This window comes from Mustela nivalis, assembly GCF_964662115.1.
Source record: "Mustela nivalis genome assembly, chromosome: 11".
Taxonomy (NCBI): Eukaryota; Metazoa; Chordata; class Mammalia; order Carnivora; family Mustelidae; genus Mustela; species Mustela nivalis.
In genome coordinates this window covers 96,695,207-96,710,256 of record NC_139030.1, presented here as the reverse complement: position 1 = coordinate 96,710,256, position 15,050 = coordinate 96,695,207, and positions in this window count along the sequence as shown.

The following is a 15,050-nucleotide window of genomic DNA, read 5'->3' as shown; positions in this document are numbered from 1 at the left end:
CCACCCTGAGTTCCTGGGCTCACTGTTTGCAGCTGGCTGCCCTGAGCTCTGCTGCACTCCAGCACTCCCATTCTTTCTATGACCATGGGGATCCTGAGAAGCCACAGTATCCCATCTTCGACTCCACCCCGATTTGCCACCTAAGAACCCTTTTAGGCAAGGCCATCCCTCCCTGGAGCAGACTTCTAAAAGTTCTGATTCTGTACACCACTGCTGTATCACTTTGTGATACCTAGCTGATGGAGGCCCCCTCCTCCCATGGTTTCTCTCCCCATATATTGCCTCCGATTCCTTTCTCCACACCTCTTACCTTGCAGAAAGTGGTTGCTTTTCTATTTGTAGTGCAGTTCTTTTCTTAGGTCTCTGGTTGAGTTTGCAGATGTTCAGAATGATTTGATGGCTAAAACCTGAATTCCTGGGACCAGGTAGATTGTATTTTTCAGAGGGCCCAATAGATACGCCCCAGTTATCTAAACAGGTTCTGTACAAATTGAAAGAAAGTTGGAAGTTGAAACATCAGTCTGTTAGTGTTGGAGGACTTCTTTTCTCTGTGGATAGGTCAGTCCCAGAAGAAGAAAAGCCAGTTGATCTGAGCATGCCCGGTTTATTCATTTCAAATTTACTCATGAGATAGATCTCTTTTGTACCCCAGGGGTGAAGACAGTGAAGGGATAGAGAGAAGCCAGGAGTAGAATGCAATGGACTTCCACTCCCTTAGAAAAGGGGTCTCTGAAGGGACTCAAGAAGGAAAAAGATGAAAAAGATGAAAACAAAACAAAATTTAAAGAAAAGCATAACCCAGTCACAAATTAAAAAAAAAAAAAAAGTAGTTTGGAGAGCAAAAAGGGATTGGATGGATAAAAAAGAAGGAGGTTATAAAGGCATAGGCATTTTGGTTTTGAAGAACATATTTCAAGAACAGAAAGGAGATATAAGGAGCAGGGTTGTTCTGTCTTGATTCAGAGGACAGAATTAATAACATGTAGTGTCAAAGTTATGCCAACATGGTCTTTGGTTGAAGGTAAGAGCAAGCTCAGGACTAGAGCTATTGAAATGTGTGTTGGGCCATCAGATAGTTTTTCATAGAGCAAGAGTCATTCTTGTGGGCCAAATCTGGTCCACTTTCATATTGTCTTTGACTTCAGGAGGTATTTAAAAACATTTGAGTAAGTAGTTAACATTAAGACTTAGTAGTTAATCACTTTTAAAAGTCACCAAAAATCTGGATTTCCAATTCCTCTGGAAAAATTGGAAGATCTAGCAGCAGTGGGCCCATTTATCTAAAGGTCACAGTTGGACAGAGCTGTGTAGGGGCTGCCCCATGTAGATATAGCATGTGTTCCCCTTTTTGCCATGGTCTGTACCACTTCTAATGGGACAGTACCTTCACTTTTCCCCTTGCCTACCTGGTTTCTATAGGCATTTGACTTTTCTACACTTGTTGTACTGGGAATCTCGGCTCTGGGAGGGAGGATGAATTTAACAACTTTTGACCCATAACTTCTCTGAATTCATGATTTGATGCCATTTTGTCTTACTTTATTCCATTTTAAGTGTGGCCAGCTTCCTTCTGTGATGTGCTATTTCCATTATTCCAGTAATATTTCTTTTTGCTTTGGAACAACTATGTGAGCTTTTCATCTGCAATAAGCAAACAAACAAACAAACAAACAAAAAACAGCCAACAGGATCTGCAGAGAGGCTTGATCCTAGCAAAGTGGGCACACAGCCAAATTTGTTAGAGGCATCGCTTCTCCCCCTTTGGAGTGCTCCCTCACTGTTCTGGGTGCCTTCTTTCAGCTTGCCTTCGCTAGACATTGCTTAACAAAGCCCCACAGCACCCCCCACACATGGTTCTGGTTAGCCTGTTGGACTATTTAGCATGGCTTAATTTCTGAGAAGTGATTTCAAAGCCAAGAGAGCAAGGTTATATGTTCCATAGACAGCCTAAGGAGTACTGATCCCAGGGAAGTAGATGAATGAGGAAATGATTCTAGAGAAGCTAGGAAGAGATGGAAAGGAGAGTGACGAGACAGAAGCAATGGGAAGTGAGATGGCCAAGGGGAAGTAGTAGGGCAGGGACTGAACAAAATGTGGGTGCATGACAGAGTGGGTGTAAGGTAAACTTCGTTGAGTAGAGATTTTAATTACTGCGGTTACCTCTGTGTATCATGGGTACTGGAGCAGAGGCGTTTCCCATTAGTGTTTGTCTCACCTGGTTGACTGAGCATCTTATTTCTTTATAGTGATTGACAGCCAATAAAACATATGGTGATAAAGGGAAAAGAAACCCTAGATTCTAAGGCATATGTATATTTATAATAATAAAGTCACTATATTATAACATGTGTTTCAGTACTTTACCCTGTAGGGTGGCTGTTCACTCACAAACATTGTCCCATTCTGAGGGAATTGTCTCAGAAAATGAAATAGAGTACATGTTCTTGGGTATTGCCAAATTACAACTCATGATTTTTCCCAAGGTTCATGCTGCAATAAAGCATCGTTTTCTTCCGTAATATAAATATTAAATATTGGAGGCATAAACCAAACCTGTATACTTCACTATAATAATTTATATCAATCAGCAATAGTGTAAATTCCAAAATATGATTGACAAGCTTGCAGTATGTTAGAGCTTAAAAGGATTTCCACATGTACCACTTTTTAAGTTCCTCATAAGGCTGAGATATGACCTTTGATCCTTCTTCAGTCTTGAATAACATGCTTCTGCCACTGCAAAGTACTGCCATTCTGCTGTTCTCAGCAGTTCCTGAGTTATGCTGAAGTGCATTTCCTATTAACCCTTCAGCAAGACAAACCACCACCAAATGGAAAGACTAATGTCATGATGGAGGGTTGCCTTCTTGACTTAGACCCTGAAATATCATGGTCAGTAAATCAAAGAATAACTACCAGTATTTCTCTTTAAAAGAAAACAAAAACGGAAATGAACGTGTATACATTTTGATTACACTCAGATATACCATACATATACTCAGATTATGCTCAGATATACCATAAAGTTGATACAAAGACCAGAACAATCCTAGCTCTACTGTATTATAAATATGCCCCCATCTAAAGCAAACACATTGGGTGAAGTAGCCATCAGCTACATAGCCCTATGTATTTAATGTGACAGAGTACAAAATATTCAGTGATAGGGTTTTAAATTCTACATTGCAACCAACCTTTCAGGAACTACCACTTGTGTAGTTTTAGATTAGTATCAAAGAATACTAATTCTTTGATATTAAAGTATGACTGTATTAAAGTATGGTATCAAAGCATGAATGAGGCATACTTACATTAAAAATTACTATTTCTCTGACATTCCAGTTTAACTGGGTGTCTTGTATTTTCCATTTGCTACATTTGACTGTGAAAGCCATAATGGTCAAGGATTTATGTATTTATTTATTTGTTTATTATTAAGTTTTTAATTTTAATTCCAGTATAGTCAACATATAGTGGTATATTAGTTTCAGCTGTACAGTATGGTCATTCAACAATTCTGTATGTTCGTGTTCGTGTGCTCTTAATCCTTATCACCTATTTCACCCATTTCATCCCCCCCCTTTCTGGTACCCATCAATTTGTTCCCTATAGTTAAGAGTCTGTTTATCAGTTTGTCTCTCTCTCTTTTTTCTTTTGCTTCTTTGTTTTGTTTCTTAAATTCCACGTATGAGTGAAATCATATGGTATTTGCCTTTCTCTGATTTATTTCACTTAGCATTATACTTTCTAGCTTGATCCATGTTGTTGCAAATGGCAAGATTTCCTTCTTTTTGATGGCTGCATAATATTCTATTATATATACATACACACACACACACACACACACACACACACCCCACATCTTTATCCATTTATCTATTGATGGACACTTGTGCTGCTTCCATAGTTTGGCTATTCTAAATAATACTACAGTAAACATAGGGGTGGATGTATCTCTTTAGATTAGTGTTTTTGTATTTTTTGAGTAAATACCCAGTAGTGTGATTGTTGGATTGTAAGATAGTTCTATTTTTAACTTTTTGAGGAACCTCCATACTGTCTTCCACAATGACTGCATCCTTTTTCATTCCTGCTAGGAGTGCATGAAGATTCCTTTCTCTCCACATCCTGGCCAACACTTGTTTCTTGTACTTTTGATTTTAGCCATTCTGACAAGTGTGAAGTGATATCTCATTGTGGTTTTGATTTGCATTTCCCTGATGATAAGTGATATTGAACATCTTTTTATGTGTCTGTTGGCCATCTGTATGTCTTCTCTGGAGAAATGTCTGTTCATGTCTTCTGCCCATTTTTAAATTGGATTGTTTTTGGGTGTTGAGTTGTATCAGTGCTTTATTATATTTTGGATACTAGCCCTTTATCAGATATGTCATTTTCAAATATCTTCTCCAATTCAGTAGGTTGTTTTTTAGTTTTGTTGATTGTTTTTTTCACCACACAGAAGCTTTATTTTGATAGTTAATTTTTGCTATTTTTATCCTTGCCTCAGGAGACATATCTAGAAAGAAGTTTCTATGGCTGATGTCAGGGAGATCACTACCTGTGCTCTTGTTTAGGGTTTTTACTGTTTCAGATCTCACCTGAATAAACTCAACTCAATAAAATAAACTCAAAATGTAGGTCTTTAACACATTTAGAGTTTATTTTTGTCTATGGTATAAGTAAATGGTCCAGTTTCATTCTTTTGCATGTAGCTGTTCAGTTTTCTCAACACCATTTGTTGAAGACACTGTCTTTTTCCCATTGGATATTCTTGCCTCCTTGTTGAAGATTAATTGACCATATAATTGTAGGTTTATTTCTGGGTTTTCTATTCTGTTCTATTGATCTATGTGTGTATTTTTGTTCCAGTGTGTATTTTTGTTTTGCTTACTACAGCTTTATAATATAACCTGAAATTTGGAATTGTGATACCTCGAGATTTGTATTTCTTTTTCAGGATTGCTTTAACTATTTGGGGTCTTAGTAGTTCCATATGAATTTTAGGATTGTTCTATCGAGTTTTGTGAAAAATGGTTTGATGTTTTGATAGGGATTGCATTGAATGTGTAGATTGCTTTGGGTAGTATAGACATTTTAACAATACTTGTTTTTCCAATCCATGTACATGGAATGTCTTTCCGTTCTTTAATTTGTGTTGTCTTTAATTTCTTTCATCAATGTTTTCTAATTTTCAGAGTACAAATCTTTAATCTCGTTGGTTAAGTTTATTCTTACATATTTCATTATTTTTTGGTGCACTTATAGATAAGATTGTTTTCTTAATTTCTCTCTCTGTTGCTTCATTATTAGTGTGTAGAATTGTAACAGATTTCTGTACATTGATTTCATATCCTGTAACTTTGCTGAATTTGTCTACCAGTTATAGTAGTTTTTTGGTGGAGTCTTTAGGAGTATTATATATAATATCCTATTATCTGCAAATAGTGTAAGTTTTATTTCTTTCTTACCAGTTTGAATGGCTTTTATTTCTTTTTGTTCTCTGATTGCAGTGGCTAGGGCTTGCAGTACTATATTGAATAAAAGTGGTAAGAGTGGACATCCTTGTCTTATTCCTGACTTTGGGGGAGAAGTTCTCAGTGTTTCCCTCTTGAGTATGCTGTTGGTTGTGAGTTTTTCATATAAGCCTTTTATTATGTTGAGGTATGTTCTCTCTACCCTACTTTGTTGAGGGCTTTTCTCATGAGTGGATGTTGTATATTGTCTAATGCTTTTTCTGCGTCTATTGAAATGATCGGGGTGCCTGGGTGCCTCAGTTGGTTAATGTCTGACTTCCACTCAGGTCATGATCCCAGAGTGCTGGGACAAAGCCCCACATAACATCAGGCTCCCTGCTCAGTGGGGAGTCAGCTTCTCCCTCTGCCCTTCATCCTGCTAATGCTTTCTCTTGCTCTCTCTCTCACACATAAATAAATAAAATATTTTAAAAAATGATCATATGGTTTTATCCTTTCTCTTATTGTTGTGATGTATCACACTTACTGCTTTGTGATTCTTGAACCACACTTCCGTTCTGGTAATAAATCCTACTTGATTGTGGTGAATGATTTTTTAAAATGTATTGTTGGATTTGGTTTGCTAGTATTTTGTGGAGAATTTTTGTATCTATGTTCGTCAGGGATATTGGCCTGCAGTTCTCATTTTTGTGGTGTCTTTATCTGATTTTGATATCAGGGTAGTACTGGTCTCACAGAATGGATTTTTGAAGTTTTCCTTCCTTTTCTATTTTTTGGAATAGTTTGAGAAGAATAAGTACTAACTCTTCTTTAAATGTTTGGTGAATTTGAGAAGCAGGGTGGGGGCTGTGGGGGGTAGGCAAGGAAAAAATGAAACAAGGTGGGATTGTGAGGGAGACAAACCATAAGAGACTCTTAATCTCACAAAACAAATGGAGGGCTGCTGGAGGCTGGAGGAGTAGGGAGAGGGTGGCTAGGTTATGGACATTGGGGAGGGTATGTGCTATGGTGAATGCTGTGGAATGGTGAATGCTGCTGATGATTCACAGACCTGTACCCCTGGGGCAAATAATACATTATATATTAATATATATAATGTATATATTAATAAAAATAAATAAGTAAATGGTGGAATTTGCCTATAATGCTATCTGGTCCTGCACTTTTGTTTGTTGGGAGTTTTTAATTACTGATTTAGTTTCATTGCTGGTAATTGGTCTGTTCAAATTTTCTGTTTCTTCCTGGTTCAGTTTTGGTATGTTATATGTTTCTAGGAATGTATCCATTTCTCCGAGGTTGTCCAATTTTTTAACATATAATTTTTCATAATATTTTCTTACAACTGTTTGTATTTCTGTGATGTTAGTTGCTATTCCTCCTCTTTCACTAATGATTTTGTTTATTTGAGTCCTTCCTCTTTTTTTCAAAATGGTTAGACCTTTGATATCCCTCCCTCAACCAGTTGAATGTGGATCATCCATGGAATAGTGTGATCTTGGGCATCCCTGGTAATGATAATACTCTCTGCCACTGAAACAATCCCTAAATGGACTGACATCCGAGGGTGTCTGCTGACACCATTCCCAACAACTAGGACAAAAAGCCCTTATTTAAGGGGAATTCTGGACATCCCAGTTTCATGTGAATTATACTATCTTTTTGCTATTTTTGTTTTTTAAAGTAAGTTCTATGCTCAAACTGTGAGATTGAAAGTTGCATGCTCTACCAAATGATCCAATCAGGTGTCCCTATTTTTGTTGTTTTTAATGTTGCTCTATAGCAATCAGAATCATAGAAAATTAGTTTAGTTAACTTTAGTACTACAATTAAGGTGAAGGTTATTTTCTTTTTCAAAACCAGCCTCTGCAATATTCAAATTCTGCATACAAAAGTAAACATGTAAGAATAGATCTTGTTCATTTCTTTCATTGTTGTCTGTTTATTAGTAAGAACTAGGAGGATGATATATTTGTTTTTTTCCAAGACATTTCTGGTTTAAGCCTCCTTTCTTGGCTTAAATATTAATAGCAACTGTTTCACTCTCAAAAGTTTCTCAGTTTGGAAAATAACTTTTCTGTTCTCCTTATTAAGATCCTCTTAGTGCTTCTCACTGCAAATGGGCACTATTCTCAACTTCTTCTATTTTTTTTTTAAAAGATTTTATTTATTTATTTGACAGAGAGAAATCACAAGCAGATGGAGAGGCAGGCAGAGAGAAAGAGAGGGAAGCAGGTTCCCCGCTGAGCAGAGAGCCCGATGCGGGACTCGATCCCAGGACCCTGAAATCATGACCTGAGCCGAAGGCAGCGGCTCAACCCACTGAGCCACCCAGGCGCCCCTATTCTCAACTTCTTTACAATGGGAAACAAAAATGCCGAGCTTTATATCCCTATAGAGGGACCCGCTCTCTTTTATTAGTTCCAGTTAAAAAAAAGTTCATACAAGGCAAGGAGGTCTCCTGTCCCCACTCCTTTTAAACATTATACTAGAAGTTCTAGCTAATGCAGTAACACAGGAAAAGGAAATAAAAGATATATGGATAGGGAAGGAAGAAGTAATACAGTGTTTGTTCACACATGCTATGATCATCTATGTAGAAAATACATAAGCATTAACTAAAAAAATTCTGGAAGCAAGTATAGCAAAGTTGCAAGACACAAAGTGAATATACAAAAGTCAACAGCTTTCTGATATACTAGCAATGAATAAGTGGAACTTGAAATTAAAAAACACAATACCTTTTATATTAGTACCTTCAAAAGTAAAATACTTACATGTAAGTCTGCCTAACAAAATATACAATATCTATCTGAGACAAACTACAAAACCCCAATGAACAAAAACAAAACAAAGATATTTCGTGTTTATGGATAAAAAGACTTAGTATTGTTAAGATGTTAATTCTTCTCAATTTGGTCTGTAGATTCAGTGTAATTCCAACCAAAATCTCAGTTGGTTATTTTGTGGATATTGACAAAGGTGTAATCCAAGAAAGAAATACGATAAGCTAGACTTCATTAAAATTAAGAACTTTGTTCTGCAGAAAACAATCAGTGTCAAGAGAAGAAAAAGACAAGCCACAGATGGAAGAAAATATTTTGGGAAAGACGCATTTGATAAAGGACTGTTATTCCAAATACACAAAGAATGCTTGAAATGCAACAAAAAGAAAACAAACAACTGAATTTAAAAATGAGTCAAAGACATGAACAATCATCTCTCCAAAGAAGATATACAGATGGAAATAAATGTATGAAAAGATGCTCCATACGGTATACCATCAGGGAAATACAGATTAAAGCAACAATGAAATACCATTACACACCAATTAGAATGACCAAAATCTAGAGTACTGATAGCACCAAATGCTGGTGATGACATGGAACAACAGAAGCTCTCGTCCATTGCTGGTGGTAATGCAAAATGGAACATACACTTTGGAAGGCAGTTTGGTGGTTTCTTACAAAACTAAACATATTTTTACCATACAATCCAGCAAGCATGCTTCTTGGTATTTACCCAAAAGAATTGAAAACTTATGTTCACACAAAAACCTGCACACAGATGTTTATAGCAGCTTTATTCATGATTGCCAGAACTTGGAAGCAACTAAGATGTACTTCAGTAGGTGAACGGCTAAATAAACTTGTGTTTTCAGATGATGGAATATTATACAACACTAAAAATAAATGAGCTATCAAGCTATGAAAAAACATGAAGGAACTGTAAAATGCATACTAACAAGTGAAAGAAGCCAATTTGAAAGGGAAACACAATACAGGATTCCAACTACATGTCATTCTGGGAAAGCCAAATGTATGGAGATAGTAAAAAATTCAGTACTTGTCCAGAGCTGGGGTGAGAAGGGGTGAATAGGCAAAGCACTGAGTATTTTTAGGGCAGTGAAAATACTCTATATGATATCATAATGATGGATATATGTCATACATTTGTCCATATCCATAGGATGTACAACAACCAAGAGGGATAGTTATGTAAACTATGGACCTTTGGTGACTTGGTGTCAATGTAGGTTCATCACTTCTAACAAATGTACCTCTGGTAGGGGGATGTGATATTGGACTGCATGTGGTATGCATGTGTAGGGAGGGGGAGTATGGGAAATTTCGGTACCTTCCCCTCAATTTTGCTGCAAACCTTAAGCTGCTCTAAAAAAGCTTTTTTTTTTTTTTTCCCCTAAAAATGTCTTAATAAAAAAAATCTCAAGTAAGGACTTGATGAGCCCTAGTAAACTAATCAAGTGTGCCTGGAAGGTGAAACACTTTGAGTGGTCCATCTTAGGGCAGGTACCTGACTCTAAATGAACAAACTATGGCTGGATTTGGAGAGGAACTTTGGGAGCAAGATGATGAAGTGTGGACATAATCTTGGGAACTGATTTCCTAGAAAACTTTGATAAGTGGGGAGATCTCTGAGCAGGGAACATATCCTCGGAGGGCCCACTAAAAATTAATTTAACACTATGTGATGTGCTGCTTGTTATTTGCACAGAATTTATTTATCAAATTTCAGATGCTACCCCTTCATGAAGATATTTTAGGACTTGGAAGTTATGTTCACCTTATCCACATTGCTTATGACGTTAGAGTCTTTGAATACATCCTCGCTCATTCTTTATCTTGCCAGATGGTATGGTTCTTATTTTTTAAGGTGTTTTCTCTGGCAGCAGCTTGGTAATTTAAAATCTATTCGTGGATCACATTTAATTCCTTTTGAGGGTTTGTACACTATAGTTTGTTGTAATTTTGACAATATTTTCTACTTGTTTATCAATTTTGTTTTGTTGTCATTTTTTTAAAGATTTTATTTATTTATTTGACAGACAGAGATCACAAGTAGGCAGAGAGGCAGGCAGAGAGAGAGAGGAGGAAGCAGGCTCCCCCCTGAGCGGAGAGCCCGATATGGGGCTCGATCCCAGGATCCTGAGATCATGACCTGAGCCAAAGGCAGGGGCTTTAACCCACTGAGCCACCCAGGCGCCCCTGTTGTCATTTTTTTTAGATGAAATCGTTTTATTCAGGGGACAGTCAATTTCAGTCTGTTTCCCACATTGGAGTTGAAGGAGTTTGTGTATGTGTGTGAGAGTGCGTGCATGGATCTGGGTGTTATTGCCTGCTATAATTTGGATAATATTCCATGTGTGGGGGGATATTTGATGGTAGGATGTATAGCTATTTAGATATATAAATAGTTTAGGTTGTTTATTCCAAAACTTACTTGTTGATAATAAAATCCTTTTATTAGTTTTTTTGGCCATGTCACACAGCCGCAGGAAATTTGTTTATAGTTTATCTCTGTTCGCCCAAACATTTTCTTACATGGAAGAACTCAGTGTTTCCTGCATGATAGGGCATTTCAGCATGCAATCTATCCCACAGATAATTTATCAAAATAGCAAATAAAAAGCCTTAAAACTTGTTTCTGGAGAATCCTTGAGTTTCTCTTTTCGTTCTGGAGAAGTGATTGTGTCTATCATTTGTTCTCTGTCTCTGACCACGTCTGTATCCATGACATGAATAGTCAAGCCCCATGACAAGCTAACAGAGATAATCCAACCAGCTAGGTTTTAATTTATATGCTGCAGTATAGTAAATGGCAAAAGGTGAACAAAACATGTTTTGTGATCTAAGGAGCTCTATAAATGTTAGCTGTTCTTTTTGCCTTAGAATAAATAACAGAAAACAAATATGTAATGACTCCTGATTAAGGTTTTTTGTTTAGAAACCTCAAAATTTTAATATGTTGGCAAAATCTAATATTGTTAATAGGGTAGATTAATAACTGTTGCTAATTGTAATATTGATCAGATTACGTCTAATGGGAGACTATGTGGTTAATTTAAAATTTAGAAAAAATTAAATTCTCTTGTAAGTGAGGATCTTGGCCCTCTCTTGTGAAGTGCTACTTCAATGTCAGTAACCGATGTCTAGACCATAATTAGGTTTTGTTTTGGAATTATGCAAATAATTGTATAGAATGTCTATATTCAGAAATCTCTAATGCAGAGTTACAGACATAATTCAGAATAGTTCTGTGTGCGGATCAATATGTCAGTGTTTTTTTTTTTTTAATGATTATTTATTTATTTGAGAGAGTGAGAGAGGGAGATTGAGAGAACGAGTGGGAGGAGGGGCAGAGGGAGAAGCAGACTTCCTGTTGAGCAGGGAGTCCGATCCAGGGCTTGATCCCAGGATCCTGGGATCATGACCTGGGCGGAAGGCAGACGCTCAATGGATTGAGCCACCCAGGTGCCCCTATGTCAGTGGTTTTAAACAGACAAAATAAAGTCTAAAATTGTATTTGTAGCCAAGTGCCATGACTTAAAAATATTATAGATTCTTTCAAGAGACTGTTGCAGGTTTTTTGTTTTGTGGCAGTTATGGAATAGATTATGCAGTACCATGTTTTTCAGTTTCATTTTAAACAAACCAATTGTTAATTAAATGTGGAACAGGTAGAAGATTGAATTTTAGTAATATTTTTGGTGAATTTTATTATTACACTTGATAGGTTGATAGTATTGGTGAATCATTCTGGTATGGTTGGCAATTTCTGCTTTGGAGTCAGGCAAACATGGCTCCTGACCCAGCTCTGCTTCCCAGTAGTCACATGACGGCAGGCAAGTGAGTTTCAGTTCCCTCATCAGTCAAAATGGGGGTCATAACAGTAGATCCTTCATAGAATTGTATGAAATTAAATGAGATCATCCAGATAAAGTGCTTAACTCAGTATGTGGCACATAGTAGGTGTTGTATAGATATTTCTTCTCCTTCCTCCTCCTTGTTATTTTGTTATTATTTTGTTTTTATTCTTTCCTGTGTTCCTTTCTGTTTCTCACCAAATTTGGGGCTCTCTAAAATAGGATTTAAGAAGCTGCAGCTGCTGAATTCTGAAGATATACTGAAGGTACTATAAGAAATTCACTAGATGAGAAAATATTTTTGAAATATTTTTTGAAATATTTTGGAAATATTTGAGACATGAAAGACATGAGAAGTAGGAGAACAATAGCTATTTTATTTGGATGGATTACCTCCAGATATGTGTGGGACCAACCTCCGCAGTACTTTTCCTTCCTATTGGGCACTCCCAAGCTGCAGCGCGAGGCTCTTCTATGCAGCCGAGCTATGGAACTGTGTGTAGAGGGACTGATCATACTGGGACCCAGACCTCGTAGCTAAACCTTCTTTGCCTTTACAAAGCAATGTCATGTGGGAGATAAGAAATGAATTACATTGTCGAATGACCAGGGTTTTTGCCAGTTTTTGTTTTGTTTTGTTTTTTGTTTTTCATTTTTTAAAACAAACCACGTACAAAGCATGATGGAAAGTAGTGGAAAACCTGGAGAAAGGAAACCTGAATTCAGTCCCAGCTCTGCCACAGATTGGTGTGGTCTTGGCAACAAGCTGAAACTCTGCTCCTTTGTTTCTACAATTGTACGATAATACCTTTGAATTCCTAAAAGATCTCAAACATAACTTCTGGCTCAAATGTTTTCTAATTCTATATTTTCTTAGGTTCTGTGGCAATTATACTAGACTTCTACTTCTTCTTCTTTTTTTTTTTTTTTGTATCCCTTCTTGTTCAAGGTTAACTTGGGAAAAGAGCAGATGTAGGGAAAAAGACCTTGGGAACAATACAAGACTTGAAATCAGGGTCCTAATTCCAGTTCTGATGTGATCTTGGGAAATCCCTTGACCCACTGCATTTTAACCTTGGCTGCACCTTGAATTAATCTAGGAGGATTTTAAAAATACTGATGTTGGATTCCACTCCTGAAGGTTCTAAATGGTCAGGCATTGATAAGTCGTTAAATCTCTCTAGGTAATTTGGATGTGCAGCCAGGAGGGAGACTCACTGCAAAACCAGTGAGCCTTAGTGTCCTCACACCTAAGATGGAGTGTCTAAAAAAATAGTAGTAATTGCCTTCACTATGTCACAGAATTGAAGATCAAATAAAATAAAACAGATGAAAGCACTTTGTGATGTGTAAATGCATAGTAATTATTAAAGCAGACATTATTAAAGGGCTTAGCTATTGTTATTATGCAAATGTTAGGGATTATCATTGGTATATTAATTCTGCTGCTGGAGTTCTAACCTTTTCAGATAAAATTCACTTGCTGTCTCTAGAAGTAGTTGAGGTTTCCGCCTACCTACTCAATTAGTATGTGGCAATTTCCTTCCACTGTTTTGCTCTGTGACACAGTGAGGGCTTAATGATTACCTGTTGACTCAGATTATTCCTCATAAACATAATTCTTCCAAGTTTTGCATGGCATCTGTCATCACCACGAATCATCAGGACTTGGTTGTTTATCCCTTTGTGCTACAGCTGGTAAATGCTCCAAACTGTGGGATAAACTAGCCCAGTGTTTGTGTGGTGGGGAAAAAAATGAAACTGTTTTTTCAAATGTATCCTGTTCTGTCAGGAAGTCCTAATCATCCTTCATTTTAATGTCAAATCTGTGAAGAACTTAATTTTAGGTTTCTAACAGTGGTTACTTTTCTTTAGCTATGTTCATGCTTCGACAATCTGATACATTTTTGTTCAACTATGCCACCAGGAATGCCTGTGGCCATTGCAGCTTTGGTAATACATCCTTTCCTCCCTGCCCCAGGACTGTTGGAATAAGTCACATCTTGACTTCTGAAGTTGTCCTACTGTGGTCCATCCTTCAGAATGAGCCGAGGCATATTTAACATAGACTTGTGGGCTTACTTTTCATGCACTTGAAGGTTGCCTGAGACGTCAGGCGTGGCCCTGTGTCTGGAGACTGTACTTGCTACGTCAGAGCCTCCTCAGGACCGACTTTTGAGGAGTACAGGCAGGTCACGGATGGTAACAGGCTCCAGGAAGGGCTGTCACTGTGTGTGTTCCCCCGTCCCCTGACCTGTCATGGCTGTAGCATTTATTCAGCATTTCCCTGCTCACCAGAAAATACATCTTGGCAAAACAAGAGAGCAGTCTGGGATCTTTCAGTATCTGTATTTTTTTTTTTTTTTTTTTGTGGGGTGGGGGAAGTGATTTCTGGTGTTCCCTCCATTGTCTAAGTCTAGGAATTATCTCTAGACGGAGGATTGCTTCTCTCCTTAGGAATCCCTTCAAGGGATGCGTGTGTATTAAGAATTAAACAATTGCATTGCTGATGAGATGGATAGCTAAATTCAGTGAAGAGGTGGCTTTTTGGGAGTTAGAACCATATCTATTATTACACATGCTTTTCTGCTCCCAAGCAGACGAGATAATGCAGTTGATGAAAAATGTTAAGCTTAAGATAGATATTTATACACACATGTAGTTAAAAATGGTAGGTTGACAAACGAGAGCCTGCAGGCTGCATGCTTTTTACATTTTTAAGAGGGTTGTAAAAAAAAAAAAAAAAGAATATGCGTCAGAGACCATATGGCACACAAGGCCTAAAATATTTACTATCTGGCCCTTTATAGAAAATGTTTGCTGACCCTTGAACTATGTGCAAAGCACTCATAATAGATCTCCCTCTTTTTTCACTTTCCCTGAGAAGCACATTGTCTTCTGTCCTTGGGGAC